This window comes from Epinephelus fuscoguttatus, linkage group LG11 (genome assembly GCF_011397635.1).
Source record: "Epinephelus fuscoguttatus linkage group LG11, E.fuscoguttatus.final_Chr_v1".
In the NCBI taxonomy this organism is placed as follows: domain Eukaryota; kingdom Metazoa; phylum Chordata; class Actinopteri; order Perciformes; family Serranidae; genus Epinephelus; species Epinephelus fuscoguttatus.
The window spans coordinates 42,829,510-42,846,758 of NC_064762.1; the positions used below are offsets into that span (position 1 = coordinate 42,829,510).

The 17,249-nt window shown below is 41.2% G+C and overlaps 1 protein-coding gene and 1 pseudogene across 1 annotated transcript in view; both read left to right on the forward strand.

The window, feature by feature from the left end:
- The window catches only part of ptchd4 (patched domain containing 4), a 271,230-nt gene that overhangs the window by 13,456 nt on the left and 240,525 nt on the right, over positions 1-17,249 (forward strand). The window lies entirely within an intron of this gene.
- Positions 3,824-11,319, forward strand: LOC125897379 (uncharacterized; annotated as a pseudogene).

Sequence of the window (17,249 nt, forward strand, 5' to 3'; positions counted from 1 at the left end):
GGTTGGTTGTACAAAGTATCTGAATCTGGCACATGACCACCATTAACATCCTGTTCACCATTACCATGTTGGTTTTTTAGCACCACAAACATGATATGTTTGTAACCCTAATCAAGCAATTTGGAGGTGGCTGATCTGACACTCGTATGAATATTTTCTGTAACTAAAAAGTTGTTTTGGAAGGCACTGGCAAACTGTCATGCAGTTTGTAGGGCTGCTAGATCAGAAAACTCTCCAGTGGGTTGTTTTGGAAAGCAATGACAATAGCCCCTTTTCCACCAACATTTCCAGGAACTGTTATTACCACGAATTTATTTACCTGGGTAAAAGAATTCCTGGTAACCTGTGTGGTTTGCGTTTCCACCGCTCCTCAAAGTTCTAGAAAGTGTATTGAAATTAGCACGATGACGTGGATGATTCAGCGTGGGTCCTGTATTTGCCTCTGCCAGCTTGTTTACTGGTAACATGGTGCTGGTTGAGAGAGGAGGGGCTGTTTGTCTCAGCAAGCAGCTAAGTTTAGAAGTATTTTAAGTGTCAAGTTAGTCTACATACAGACAGCTGTCATTTGAGCTTATTAGTAATAATTCGCCAGCTGGTCAGCTGAACTAGCGTGCTGTCCTTGTGTAAGACATAACGTTAGTGTCGGTGGATGAGAGACTATGGACGGAGCATATTGAATATCACTGTCTACATGTTTATGCTGCTGAACACATACATAGTTACTCGCTAAGGTTTAATGTCACTTAAAGTAACGAGTGTAGCTGCCGTCAACTCGAGTCATTTTTGAGTTATCTTCACTTCGTTTCCACCGCGGCCGCACGGCTGTTCACTGGTACCGCCGGCACAAAAGAACCGATACTGTCAGTGCTTTTCAATACTATTGTCTTTGATAATTTAGCCCCAGGGCTAATTTACGTAATACTGGGTTTCGGTACCCATCCTTAATCAAAACACAAACGAAGTGAAGCTTGTAGAAATGAAATCAAGTTTGCAGCGGCTGCCTGTGCCAGGAAGTGCGGAACGCTACAAGTGTGAGTCCAATCAGCATTCTTCGGCACATCACCCCACCCCTCAAGAATTCTAGGTAATCTGGAAAGTCCTACCCCCCCTACTAGGTACTTTTTTTCAGGTAAAGTTTGGGGGTGAGGGAAAGTTTTTTACCCAGGTAATTTCGAAACGCGCAGAGGTTTTTTTAAAATTCAAATTGATAAAAGTTCCTGTGGTGGAAAAGGGGCCATAGACCAGTTTTTAATTCAGGTTAGTGGATAAGAGGTTGAACTTTTTGTTTATCACAGTTGTTTTACTGCAATAACATTTTTATTATTTGCATCTAGACACATTGAATTAATTAATTACATATTCTGTTGGTTTTTTTTTTTTTTTTTTTTCAAATCAAACGCAAATGATGATTGCTTTCAATGTAATTTTGGCCTGGGTAACCTGGCTCCTTCATTGGAATGTCTGGTCTGTTCTGTCAGGCTAGGCCATTTTGTTCCATTTCAGTATTCAGTATGCTTATTGTGGTCATGTGTAACGGTCTCTGGACCTTAGTACATTTATTTTCTGTGTTTAATGTGCTGTGCCTATCATTGTGGGGGTTATTCGGCCAGCACCTGTCAATCATTTATGTGTGTGTCTAATTGTCTGCTTTTCTGGAGGGAATCCCTGGCGAACCACACCTCCAGCCCGCCCTTCTCTGCTGCTGTTCAGTGTTCCCCCACTTGCAGGTCGGCCGGCCCCCTCCCTGTCGTCATTGGTTCTGGCCAGTCACCGCTTCGCCGGCCTCTCGTCCGAACCTTTAAAAGCTGCATGGAGTCAACGGCAATGGCAGCTGTGATTTAATCTGAGCAGTCCGCCTCGCTCCATTTGTCTTTTCGATTGCTGTAATCTGTTAGCTGTTGTGAGTATCTGGGGAATCTGATGGCTCTAGGACTTAGCTTCATAGCCTAGCCACATACCCTTTTACACACACATGTAGATTGTTTGCTGTATAGTTCACTAGATTTATGGGTGTCGGTTTGAGTGTTGTGTGTTTGACAGGTAAGTCATAGAGCAGACAGGCAGAGATGTTTTGGTTTTGTTTAGCTGGGTGGCCTTCCGCCACAGTTAGTTAGCTGGGGTGTTTCTTTTTTTGGTGACAGGTCAGAGTTTTGTTTTAATTGTTTTATGATTTGCCGTCACCCGCAGCCCTTCCCAGTGTTTGTTACACTTTAAATGTAATTCTCCGCTGAGGCTCCTCTCCTGAGGCCTGGTTTCCGGGTTGTGTTGCAGAGCCTGTGAGTGTGTTTTCTTTTTGTATGCTGCTTTCTATTAAAGCGTAGCTTGTATTGTTAATTTATACTGTGTATGAATATACGGCAGCTTGCCTTATTCAATTTACTTTCATTGTCTGGTTTTATGTTGCTTCCCTTACCCCTAGACTCCTACTGGGTTGCAACATCATGTCAGCTGTTATCTGTGTTGCTCTGTTATATTTGGGGATTTGGGATTGCTATTTTGCCCAATCAATCAATAGAGATGGAGCGATACGGTGATTGTGGACTCTAGAAGGTAGAGTGGTCATCTATCAATGAGAAGGCCAGTCGTTCGAAGCCTGGCCCTCACTGGCTACATGTCAGTGTTGGGCAAGCTAATTGGAAAATGTAGTGAGCTAAGCTTCTAGTTACTCTGCATCAGAATAAAGTTTCACTACACTGAAGCTATCCCCAGAAAAATGTAGCAAGCTTAGCTATGAGAAAATGGCAACAGTAGCTCGCTAAAACTAAAACGTTATTATTTCTTTTTTTGAAGACTTTTTGACATTTGAACATGTCCTCCAATAACATGACATCATCAGTCGGGCCTATTGCGCTCTCTCTTTCTCTCTTCTTGTCCTACTTAATGCATTTCTCTGTCTTGCCCTCTTTCAGCAGGCTGTCTATGTCAGTATTTCAAAAAGGTAATTCCAAAATATATTTTTTACTTAATAAAACCAGAATAAATAAAAGACAGTTATATAATCAGTAAAATAACAGACCTACTTTTATCAACTTAAACTTTTTGTGGACATTAGAACATGAACATATCCTGCCAATACCATGTGACATCAGTATGTCTCTCTCTCTCCTCTCTTCCTTCTTAATACTGTTCTCTGTCTCTCTAGCTCTTTTCGTGTGTTTTTCTCCAGTGTCCACTGCAAATCCACTAAATATACACAGTCTATGGGCAAGACACATGAGCAACAAGTCCAGAAGTGCAGTGTAGCCACTCAGAGGCACAGTAAGGCTGTAAGGCTGGCAGCAAGCAGAATAAACTGAAGGACTAGTATGTGATGTCTTACGGAAGTGCTTTCCTCATCTACATGCCTTTGTGTGACGCTGGCGTTAGTCACATTACTTATCCTTTTTGTGGACGCTGCTGCGCTGCTCAGTCAATTAATCAACAAAGCTACTGAGGGCTATTTGACTATTTGACAAAGAAAGTAGTGATGTTTCCATCACGCTGCTGAGAAATGCAGTGAAGTTAGTAACAACGCTACTTGTAGTAATGCTACTGCCCAACACAGCTACATGTTAAAGTTTCCTTCAGCAGAGGTACCGAAGCCCCGCACAGTGAGCATTCACACGCACCCCCATGTGAGTACGTGTGAACTAGGGTTGCCAACCGTCTCTTGAAAAACGGAATCGTCCTGTATTTAGAAACAAAGTTATGCATCCCATATTGAGCTGAAAAGGGACGCACTTTGTCCCGTGTTTCCATGAGAATCAGGATAGTCTGTAAAATGTCAACGGAATCAATAAATGACAGGGCGTTTTATATGAAAATTTACGGGAACCTTATTGGCAGCCCTCTCCTGCTCTGTGACCAAGGAGCTGACAGCACACTCACACACGAGTATGACAATGCAAAATCCGGCTCATCTCATTGGTCGAGGTACGGCTGCTTGCAAGAAGATACCGCAAGACAAGAGGCTCAGGCAACTGGGAAAACAAAGTAACATGGATAACACGGATGACACGGATTCATAGGACACTGCCAACAGTACACCTTCCACTGCGAGCAGTAACGTTACTCCTCTGAGAGAAAAAAAAAGAAAAGGCTGCAAAAATACAGACATGAATGGGAAAAAGAGAACATGTGACTGGAAAAAGTGCACCTGCAGCCCCTCTCTCTAGCATCTGGGAAGGTCTACTTTGATGACATGGAGAAGATCACTGAGTGGCTTCACCTGGTTCGCAGGTAAGAATGAAACAATTACCAGCATTGTGATAAACCATGTTTTAATAATTATTGATGGTTATAAACAAATAAATACAATTGATAGATAATATATACAGGGGTTAAAGTTCTCCGGCACAGCGCCGGATTTCCGGCGTGGCGAAGTTTCTGTCCAGCACGGGCAGAAGTGCTCTGCAGTCGCATTTGCCCCTAACTGTATATATACATATATATATATATATATATATATATACAGTACAGGCCAAAAGTTTGGACACACCTTCTCATTCAATGCGTTTTCTTTATTTTCATGACTATTTACATTGTAGATTCTCACTGAAGGCATCAAAACTATGAATGAACACATGTGGAGTTATGTACTTAACAAAAAAGGTGAAATAACTGAAAACATGTTTTATATTCTAGTTTCTTCAAAATAGCCACCCTTTGCTCTGATTACTGCTTTGCACACTCTTGGCATTCTCTCCATGAGCTTCAAGAGGTAGTCACCTGAAATGGTTTTCCAACAGTCTTGAAGGAGTTCCCAGAGGTGTTTAGCACTTGTTGGCCCCTTTGCCTTCACTCTGCGGTCCAGCTCACCCCAAACCATCTCGACTGGGTTCAGGTCCGGTGACTGTGGAGGCCAGGTCATCTGCCGCAGCACTCCATCACTCTCCTTCTTGGTCAAATAGCCCTTACACAGCCTGGAGGTGTGTTTGGGGTCATTGTCCTGCTGAAAAATAAATGATCGTCCAACTAAACGCAAACCGGATGGGATGGCATGTCGCTGCAGGATGCTGTGGTAGCCATGCTGGTTCAGTGTGCCTTCAATTTTGAATAAATCCCCAACAGTGTCACCAGCAAAACACCCCCACACCATCACACCTCCTCCTCCATGCTTCACAGTGGGAACCAGGCATGTGGAATCCATCCGTTCACCTTTTCTGCGTCTCACAAAGACACGGCGGTTGGAACCAAAGATCTCAAATTTGGACTCATCAGACCAAAGCACAGATTTCCACTGGTCTAATGTCCATTCCTTGTGTTTCTTGGCCCAAACAAATCTCTTCTGCTTGTTGCCTCTCCTTAGCAGTGGTTTCCTAGCAGCTATTTGACCATGGAGGCCTGATTCGCGCAGTCTCCTCTTAACAGTTGTTCTAGAGATGGGTCTGCTGCTAGAACTCTGTGTGGCATTCATCTGGTCTCTGATCTGAGCTGCTGTTAACTTGCGATTTCTGAGGCTGGTGACTCGGATGAACTTCTCCTCAGAAGCAGAGGTGACTCTTGGACTTCCTTTCTTGGGTCGGTCCTCATGTGTGCCAGTTTTGTTGCCATCCCATCCGGTTTGCGTTTAGTTGGACGATCATTTATTTTTCAGCAGGACAATGACCCCAAACACACCTCCAGGCTGTGTAAGGGCTATTTGACCAAGAAGGAGAGTGATGGAGTGCTGCGGCAGATGACCTGGCCTCCACAGTCACCGGACCTGAACCCAGTCGAGATGGTTTGGGGTGAGCTGGACCGCAGAGTGAAGGCAAAGGGGCCAACAAGTGCTAAACACCTCTGGGAACTCCTTCAAGACTGTTGGAAAACCATTTCAGGTGACTACCTCTTGAAGCTCATGGAGAGAATGCCAAGAGTGTGCAAAGCAGTAATCAGAGCAAAGGGTGGCTATTTTGAAGAAACTAGAATATAAAACATGTTTTCAGTTATTTCACCTTTTTTTGTTAAGTACATAACTCCACATGTGTTCATTCATAGTTTTGATGCCTTCAGTGAGAATCTACAATGTAAATAGTCATGAAAATAAAGAAAACGCATTGAATGAGAAGGTGTGTCCAAACTTTTGGCCTGTACTGTATATATGTATATATATATATATATATATATATATATATATATATATATATATATATATATATGTGCGAACCTGGAAAATGATTTAGGCGCACAGTGTGCGAGTAAACACAACCTATTGTTTACCGTAATCGGCATCGGACGTTTTTTCATTGGTAATCGATCAAATAAATGTATTTTAAAAGCCGCTCCTTTGGCTGTGATACAGCCGTTTCCCTACCTGCCTGCAGTCCCCACTGCACTGGGCTTTGTAACAATGTCCTGCCTACAGCCCCCTCTGATTGGTTACACGGCACAAGTGATAGCCAATCAACACTGATGCCTGTGCATGCTTTCTCATCATGTCACATTGAGACACAGAGCACAGATGGAGCGGGAGAGGCTCTGGTAAGCCAGCGGTAATTTTGAAGGTAAGGTAACAGAAACCAGACAAAAACGAAAGTTGCAATAAAAATCCTCTATGCTGAAGTTTTAAAGTCACCACCACAACATTATATGATCCATTTCAATGATGACATGCTTGCCCAGAGGCGAAATTTTGACATAACTGCCTGTTTAATTCACATCAAGCGCGATACAATTTTGCAAACAGCCTAAATGATTTAGCTTCTAAAAATAAATAGCACCAAGGCAAAACAGAGATGTAGGAAGAGATAAGTCAGAAAGTCTGGTAACCACAGAAAGTTTAATCTTTATTTATAAACTCATTATGCTATAAAAGTTTAATCTGAAAAGTAACTAGGCCTACTAAAGCTATTAATGTAGTGACCAAGGTTCCTGCCACTCTCTTTATCTCTTATTCAGGCTGGATCAGATGCTTTTGGTTTAGAGATAATTTAATGTATTTATTAAAGGCATTTCAAGTGAGATTTGTGTTGTAGTTTGTGTTGAGTTGAAGTATCAGTCAAAATAATCAACAATTAGATATTTATTCAGAATCATGCAGCCCTAATTAAAATCCTACTACCAGATAAATTTACTTAAGGTATTTAAAAAAAAGAACTTTTTTGTAGAAAATCGGCTGGTAAGTATGAAGTACATTCTTAATATTGGTAAGTCAATGAATAAAAGCAGCATTTTATTATTCTATTTCTTCATTTTGTGACTGCAACACCAAGCCCCCCGCTCCGGAAAAGATTTCAGATTTCAGGCACACAAATCTTCCTTGCTCCACATTTCAGGCACAAATTTTTTTCTTGCTTTAACCCGTGTATATACAAATAAATACATAATCATAAACTTACTTTACAGTATACACACATATACAACCTTTTACACAACATCTTACAAATTCAAACAGTTCATATACCTGATGGATGGAAGGATAAATAAATAAACTTTACAGGTACTTAAAATACTATAGAAAATTATTAATATATACAATAAGATTTTTTTCCATTTATTAACCACTGTAAATGACCTATGTGCCACTTATGACTCAGGTCATACAACTTTTCATCTCTGTTGGCAGGCTAAACATCTCTATGAATGAGCTTTATGAAGAGTGTGTGACTGCAAACAGCCTTCTGGAGTGCCTCACTACAGTACCTCAGGAGAAGGAAAAGTGGCAGTCCAAGGGAACAGCAGAGAGGTCGATGCAAATTTTCCAGGCAGCTGACCTCCCCAACATCCAGGCTGTTGTATCCTTTGTCCTCAGCATTCCATCTTCCACTGGGTTTGTGGAGAGGATTTTCTCTTTCATGAAAAATAAGTGGACTGATGTGCAGAACAAATGTTCTGCTGAACTAATTAGGAGTGAGCTCATTATCAGTCTAAATTATGAAATGTCTTGCTCAGAGTTTTACTCTGTAGCACTAAAAGACAAACAACTCCTTACTTGCAGCAAGAGCTCAAAAGAAATACAAATGGAAAAAATAGGCTGTCTCCACATGATGTAGCACTGAGCTTTTGAGTCCATGAGTTCAATCTTTTTTTTTCTTTTTTACTACAACTGTACAGTCATGGCCTTTGAGGCACAAAGTGTTTATGTTTACAACTTTTCCACAGACTGTTTGCACTTTTCTTATTGCACTAAATGTGCACTATTACAGGATTTTTCTGCTTTCTAATGTTTTCTGTTATTTTATACTGTTTTCAGTTAAGCCGGATAGAGTTCTGTTAAAGAAGGATATTTATTTTTATTTTGTTTCCAGTTAAGCAGGAAAGAGTTCTGTTAAAGAAAGATATTTATTTTTATTCTGTTTTCTGTTAAGCAGGACATAGTTCTGTTAGAGGAAAGAGATATATTTTATTCTGTTAAGTTAAGCAGGACACATTTCTTTGAAAGAGATTTGTTATTTTGCACTAAAAAATGCATTGTTGAATAATAATTTGTTTTCCATGTATGTGTATCACTCAACATGCATCGAATTAAATTCAGGTCCGAGTCAAATAGTTTAAAAATCGTTTCACACACACAAAAAAAGGCAAGCCGGGAGGGGTGAAGGCAATTGGGTCGGCTGGCCCTGCAAACTAGGTGTCCCTTATTTATTTTTCAGGGAGTTGGCAACCCTAGTGTGAACATTTATCTGATGAGTAGGTAGCCCCCTCGAAAGTGAGATGTTTATATCAGGTTTTTTTTCCTAATGAATGAACTTGAATGTCTGTGTGAATGGGTGTATGGTGCTCGTGTTATAAAGCACATGAAGAGGTTAAAGAGTAGAAAGTGCTGTATAAATGCATTCCGTTTTCAAGAGTGACGTAGCTGTCCCATCAACCATGATTTCAATCAACATAGAGGTGGTTAGCAGTAGCAGTAGAACCGCTAAGCATTCTGGGAAGAAGAGGCAAGTTGAAGTCGTTGTTTATCTTGCTCTACTACAAGTACTACTAGTTCAACTTCAGCATTACATAGTGATATGGCGAGGAGCTGTTGTGTTATTAACTGTCATAGCTGTTCTCATGACTACAAAGGTAAACGAATCAACACAGGAATGGGTTTTTATCATTTTCCTACGTGGAAGAAAGACAGTAACTCTAGCCATGTCTGTGAAGTAACAAAGAGGCGTCGGACTGCATGGATAGCAGCTGTAAGAAGACCAAACATCACCTTCGAAATGAAAATCCCCACACACATGGTAGTGTGTTCAAGGCATTTTCACAAAAGTAAGTTAAAAATGACTCCCAACTAATATATCACAGTGTGGTGACTAGTAACGTTAGCGTGACTAGCGTGCATGGTAGAGGAGATGTGTTGTAACACAATCACAAGTGCTGAGTGTAACACTATAAAAGGATTATGTACAGGTTATTTTTTTAATTTTTATTTTATTTTATTTAGTTAACAGGACAGTGTGCACTGACATTAGTTATATATATAGAAATAACAAGATGGGTGTACCATACTGAGCAGGGAAGCTTATTTCCATCTATAGTCTACTTGATATTACCTGTGTTTGCAAAACTAGTTGGTAGCATAGTTGGACAAGGAAGTTTGTCACCACACAGACCAATCAATGAATATGAATTATATAAATACATAAATTAAATTGATTCAACATCGACTTAGCACTTTTTTTCTGTGTGTTTTCTTTGTATTTCCAGGCAAACCAGCATATGAAATGCTGGAGTGTGATGCTGACTGGGTGCCTTCATTACACCTGGGCCATACAGAAGTAAAACCTACAAACCCAGAGAGGTTTAACCGGCTAAGCGGGAGGGTGAAGAGACTCCAGGAACAAGCATCCATGGGGAAGAACACAGCATCTGCAGAACATATGGATGAACCATCAGTACCTGCACCTCCACCTGCTAACACAGGCCCTGAGACAGAGATGGATGATTCAGCTTTCCTGTACCTGGGTAAATTTATTGGGTCAAATCTGATTCTGATGATTAATTCCTACTTTTAAGCTACCCATCTTTTGGTTTTGTTTATGCCATATGTTTATTTTTAATTTTTATTGTCATCATTTGTCTAATGTTCTTTTTTTTACTTGTTTGTTTTTATCCCCTCTTTAAAGCAACTTGACTCTTTGGATTTGTAATGAGTAATGAGTTTCAAATGAAACTCATTACTATTATTGTTGTTATTTCCATCAGATAACACTGCACCTGTGACTGAGATGGATGCAGGGCATTCAGATGTGCCAGCACAGAGTTCCCAGGCGGATGAAGGTGCACCGAATGACAACACTGGTGAACAGCAGGACTGCAGCCAATGTTGCATCAAGGTGGCCGAAATACACCGCTTGTTGGAAGAGAATCGTAAACTGAAGGAAGAGCTCTCCAAAAAGAGCCTGGATGAGAATTTCATGAAAGATGATTCAGTGGTGAAGTACTACACTGGGCTTCCATCTTTTACTCTTTTGATGGGTGTGCTGACACAGATTCTCCCCAGCCTACCAAAGAGTACGACAGGACGAAAACGTTCCCATTTTCAGATGCTCCTCCTGACCCTTATGCGCATGAGGCTGAATCTGCCTCTCGATCACCTAGCTCATCTTTTTGACATCAGCCGACAGCACACATGCACTGTCTTCTGTGACACCATCAATGTACTGTATGCACACCTCAGCCCTTTGGTGCACTGGCCAGAGAGGCATTGCATGCAGGACAGCATACCAGAGCGAGAGCACAGAATCTATGTGCAAAGGCTCAGACTTACTCTAACTACAAAGGCTGGCAGACCATGACCATTGGCATTACTCCACAAGGAACCATCTCTTTCTTTCCCAAAGGGGGGGGGGGGGTCAGTGACAAGCAGATAGCTGAGGAAAGCGGCTTTCTTCAGAAGCTCTCACCTGGAGACATGGTGTTGGCAGATCGTGGATTTGACATTAAGGAAAGTGTGGCCTTTATGGGCGCCACACTGAAAACTCCTGCATTTACCAAGGGATGCAGCCAACTGGACTCGAAAGATGTGGAAGAGACAAGGAAGATAGCTCATGTCAGAATACATGTAGAGAGAGTGATAGGGTTAATGCGCTCCAAGTACAACATATTAAATGACACCATACGCCTGAACATGGTGCTCCCATGTGAAGGTGAGGACATGACTTTGCTTGACAAGATTGTGGTTGTGTCTTGTGCATTGACAAATATGTCTCCAAGTATTGTTGTGAAGCCCTCATTTTAGATCGGTTGCCAGTACTGTTGTGTATTTTTGCTTTTATATTATCTTATTTTACCTTGAGGTATTGAATGCTGTAATGTATGTTTGCAAATAAAGGATGGAGAATGAATGAGGTTATGGCTCCTTATTTATTTAAGTAATAATACAAAAACAAAAAATACAGGAACATTGTTACAACACAGCGTAACTACATAGTACAAGACAGGTAAAGTGTTACTTTTCAAGTAATGTATTCAAATATTGAATGGATGGCATACAAAGTTTAACATGTATTAAGGTTGCTACATAAACAAATGAGGTAAAGTGGAGTCGTGACTTCAAGTAAATGTAACAACCTACATAAAAACTAACTGTATAAAAAACTAAACACAATTCGATCAACCGGTCAAATTAACACTGTCTCACACTCTCTCACTCACACACACATACATACACACACGCTTTTTTCAAAGAGACAATTTTCAGTCCAGTGTGCATGTGTCACAGAACCATGACTTGTCTTTAGCTGGTGCATGACTGAGTCCAACACATCCCAGATGAAACCACTCTATGTCACAGTTTTCGTTACCACAACAAACCATGTCATCCAGCTGTGTGGGTTGTCTGCAATGGTACTACAATTTGGCGCCGTTTTTTTCGTGCCTGTTTCTTTGGCTGTGGTGTGTGACATGGTTGTGACTCAGCTAAAGGTTGGACTTGTCGTGTGGTGGGGGCTTTCTGAGTACAGTGGTGGGCGACAAGCTCAGGGAGAACCACAGTGTGGTAGAAGTTCTGTGCCTTTGGCAAAAGTGTCTTCTCCCAGAGTTCTTTGTCAGGTGTGACCCGTACACTGACACAGGTTTTCTTAGTCCACACAACAAAGTCACAGTAGTGTGTTCTGGTCACAAAGATCTGTGTTTGTACTTGCTTGTAGTACTCGTGTGTGCGCTTCAACTGCAGTATCCCATCAGTGTACTGGAGACAAAAGTCCTTGTATGTATGCACAGGCCTGCAGGATGTTGTGGTTGCGGTGCTTGTGAGGGCATTTGATTTCTATACAGCCTTTCCCACAACATGTGTAGTGGACAAGTGCATCAGGGGTTGCTCCAAGTTCTGGGAAAGATGGATTGATTGTGAAACCACATTTCTCCACTTTCAGGTCCCTGCGTTGCAGCTCATTCTGTGTGTAGTATGACTCCCTTGCTATGGCTTCCTTTGCTCTCCCCCATTCCATAGGAGAGAGCTGCTCTTCATCTTGTTCGTTGTTTGACGTAAATTTGTTTTGGGGATAGCACACCTTCTTCACAGTTGACAGAGCTGGTCTGGATAGAAAGGTGGATACAACAGCATGGATGTTGGAGGCAGTTATCCTTCCTGCTCGTGCTTTGTACCAAAGATCAGATTGGTGCTGCTCTTGTTTGCCTCTCCAAACTGGCCGCTTCTGTTGTAGTCACTGCTACAAGGTGTCTCAGGCCCTCACAGTGCTTTAGCAGGACCGACAATTCACAGCCATCCATTAATGAGTTGCGAAGGCGCAGTAGTGACTTGGGCAGAATGCATGGCTGAACAGGGTCTGCATAAATGTGGCTGAATCCCTCCAGCACAGAACAGAGTCCAGACCTGTGAGCGTGCATAATGTCTGTGAGTGCACTTAGGTCATCAAGTGTACGCATTGGTATCACCTTTTTGCCGATACAGGTCCGTATCCCAGATGGACTTTGGTGCAGTCCACTGGCTGACTGATCAAGTGCCTTCTTCCTAGCTGCACCTGTGGTGTAGTCGATGGTGTCACCTGCTGCTCCTCTCACCTTGTTCATATTAGAGGGCACCAACCAGTAGGCTGAAACATCTGTTGGTGTCAGAGTCCCCCGCAGTCTTAATGCTGTCGATTTTATAAAGGAGGGCCGCAACATGTACGCACTTCTCAGCAACGCCTGCCATACATGTGCAGTGGGCACTCTCCACTTCCCCACAGGACTTGAGGATCACCCATGGCTGCAGTGGCTTTAGGCTAAGGCGCATGGAGTGATTCACCTAAAAAATAATAACATGGATATAGGTTTAAAACAAAATTAGTAAAATCTTTCAAAATAACTTTTACTGCTAAACAACTACAACAATGATTAGGCTGTTTAAGGCAAACAGTTGGTGATATACAAACTTACACACATACATACAGACATATACATATACATACAGTACAGGCCAAAAGTTTGGACACACCTTCTCATTCAATGCATTTTCTTTATTTTCATGACTATTTACATTGTAGATTCTCACTGAAGGCATCAAAACTATGAATGAACACATGTGGAGTTATGTACTTAACAAAAGTGGGGGAAGCAATGACACTGTTTGCATCCCTGGCATTTGCATCCAGGAGGTCTAGTGTGCTTTTAGCCCCTTTTACACTGCAAGATTTTCCGTGAATGTTAGGCCAATTTGCCGGCCAGCTGCAAGCGTTTATACACACAGAGGCGGAAAGGCGAGTTGATCATCCGTAGTCATATTGGCGGAACCCTTTTAGTTTAAACAGTCCGAGGTGGCCTTTCCGCAACGGGAGGGGCTGTTGAAGACTTGTGGTAGGGGCTGTTGATGACGCTGCACATGCGAGCCACTGGCGGTGGATAAACAGCTGATAGCAGGAATTAGCGAGCAGCTAGTAGCAAGAGGGAAACGCAAACCTGACAGACACTGTAAAGGTGAGCAACTGAGGAGACAAGGAATAGCACGTCCTCCTTGCACTCGCAAATGAAGAGGCCATTAACGGGAATTGTGAAGAACGGGCCAATTTACGAGAGAATCGCCGCCTGACTATCGCCACCTGACTAGCCGCGGCTTCCCTCCCACGTCACTGTTTACATCACACGCTGAGCTACACGTCTTGTTACTTGCTCACGCCCCCATTGCCCCGAAAAAGGCGCATTCTGTATAAACAAAAGTAGATGGGCGACAATTTTCCACCCTCCTCGATTTTGTTTTCGTACTGCCAATGGTGAAAAAAGACTGATTGGGCTTTCCTGCAGATTTGCACAATTCCTACCTAAAAAGGGCTATTGTCTCTCGTGGGGCAGTCAACATACTGAAATAATGTTGGAAGTGTTTTGTCCAGTGTGGGATGATTGAAATCCCCAGTAGTAACCACAAAAGCATTTGGGTGCTGAGTTTTGAGCATTGCGACTGTTGAGTGAATGATGCCACTCGCTATGGCTGCATCAGCTGATCACCAGTGTCACCAGTGACAATGGTGGACATGAACTCCCTTGGCAGATAGTAGGGACGCATTCCCACAGCTAGCAGTTCAATGTCCGGGCTACAGCAACGTTCTTACACGTGAATATGTCCTGACTTACATCACCTCTCACTCACATACAATGCAATCCCTCCTCCCTTCTTCTTACTGCTCCATGCTGCTTCGTGAAACATCTCTGTCCGCCCATACAGTCCTAAAGCTGGGGACCACCACGCTGCGGTCTGGAATTTGTGAGCGCAGCCATGTCTCCGTAAAACACAAGATGCTGCACTCGCAGTATGTCCTCTGGGTCTTAAATAGTGTGGCAAGTTTGTCCGTTCTATTTGCCAAAGACTTCACGTCTCCCAAGATGATGGCTGGGACGGCAGGTCTACATGTGGAATGAGTGATGGTTTGGTGTGCTGGTGTGGTGTGTTGCCAGTTGCAGGGGAAACTGCCACAGACCCTCAACCTCATGCAATTGAACTTTGAACTTATCCCACAGTAGTGGTACCATGAGATACAGTGGTACTACGGTACTCCAACATTATGGTATCATATGTACCGTGGTGTTTTAGTACCGCGGTCTACCGTTGGTACCAGTATACAGTGCAACCCTACCTGCGATACCAGTTTGATGTCTTAAGATAATGCAACAGTGAAGTTGTTATTTTGTGATAAAAAGGGACTTTATACAAGAGCAAGTCTGGCTGCTCTTGACTTCCGTAGATAAAAGCTCTGATGGCCAAAATTGATGTACATAAAAAGGCAGAGGTTTGCTGTCTCTGCAGTATATTTATTCTAACACTAATAATGTTGGGTTTGATGAGATTGAGCTTCTTGTTACATTCACAAGAGGACAGTGAAATTGAGTGCTGGATTGAATTAAGTTATTGAGTAGTTGGGTGGTATGCTGCATTGCAATGTCAAGCTAAGGTCAACCTTTGGCTTACATGTACGCCTGCAATTGTCTTTCATAAAGCATAAAATTGTAGGTGAGAGTGGCAACGGCAAGGCAGCAGGAAAACAGCTGATATGCAGAAGGAGGTCTGTGACAGTTTAAATGCTGCAGCAGAGGAAGGGATGTGACTGGAGTATGGGAGAACAGATCAGGCACAGAAGTTGGCTAAAGGGGGATAGCTATATGTGTGTCAATAATTGGCTTGTCTTAGGATGTGTTTGGGTATAAAAACCAGTTAATACCATCATGAGATGTCTTTTGAAACTACATTATAACCTTTTATCAAGAATTTTCAGCATTAAATACATATACATATTTTTCATTTACATTTTGCTTGTCTACAAACATAAGGGATGCACCATTCTATTGCCTAAACATTGGTATCTGCTGATATGCCTTGTTTAATTGGCCATTGGCCTGTCTGCAAATATGGTGACATGTATCAGTGGCAGTTGCCAGTGTTTGTCTGTTATGTTACATCATTTTTGCGCAGGCTAAAACGCGAGGCTTGAGAGTAATGGCATCCCATCATCCTTTGGACAACAGATGTGTGTACAGGTATCTTCTCTGGGATGCCTTCAGTATGAAAGGACCCCGTAAACTCTCTAATCTATGTCAGGAGACACACCCTATTTATTTTCTGATAAAGGTACATTGTGAACAGTAAACCCGTGATGAAATCAGCACCAGCCACCAGGGTTGTGTCATATCTTGTTCACCATGATACCAATTCAATTATTGATGATATGAAAAATGAATATTGTGATACCCATAATATTTTGACATTTAGGGTTTTGCTAAAAGAGAAGGAAATCAACTGTTGATTTATAGATATAGATCCCAAGTTATATTTTTTGTATTTGGAAACTGTTTAAATGGGTAATTTGTGGTAGATTTTTATTTTGTTGTACAATTTATATTGTACACAGAATCTGAATCTCACTTTGAGTTACTGTTGTTCACAAACTAAAGATCTTTAGTTTTTACTGATTGTTTGAAGGCAAACTGTTAGGTTGACATGTAAAACTATGTATTTATTTTGTTGCAATTCTATGCTCTTATGTTGAATATGATTGTTTTTTTTCTAAATTGTTGTATTATCAAGAATATTGTTACTGCAAGAAATACCCAGAAATGAAATTATTTTAGGGCCATGTAGCCCAACCCTAGCAGCTACCTGTTTGCTTTTTTCTAAATTGTTATATTATCAAGAATATTGTTATTGCAAGAAATACCCAGAAATGAAATTATTTTAGGGCCATATAACCCAACCCTAGCAGCTACCTGTTTGCTGTTACCAGCTGGTAGTGGGAACTTCCAGTTAATGTCTTCAAGTTCTATTCAGTAAAAAGAATATAATGTGAAGGTGAATTACAATGTCCTCATGATGTGTTCAAATGTAATCTTGTAAAATTTAATTTTTGGCGAGAAACTTCAATAATACCTTTGTTCAAAGAAAAAAGGGGGGAACTATGATATGTTGTAATTTTGCATTTTTACATTATTTTAAAGATGTTTTTCATGTGAAAGAAGGTTATTAATTAATTATTTTTAATTAATTATTCATTAAGATAAGATAAGATAAGATAAGGTAAGATACACCTTTATTGATCCCATAATTGAGAAATTCCAGTGTTACAGCAGTCAAGGGGAAAGAGTCAGATTAAAGATTTCAAAATTTAAACTTTAAAACTTAAAAAACTAGGCATGCAAAATAAGTACAAAAATACAAGAAATGGCAATAAATAACAATAATAATAATAATAATGAGCAGCAGTTAATTAATATTATTTAATAATTAATATCAAATGTTGTTTGAGAAATGTGAATTTGTGCTCATTCAGCAGTAGTGTAATGACTTTAAATGGGTGATTTTTTCATAATGAAGAATTGGTTTTATTTTATATCAGTTTTATGTCCCTCACTCAAGCTTGCTAAAATCACTCCCA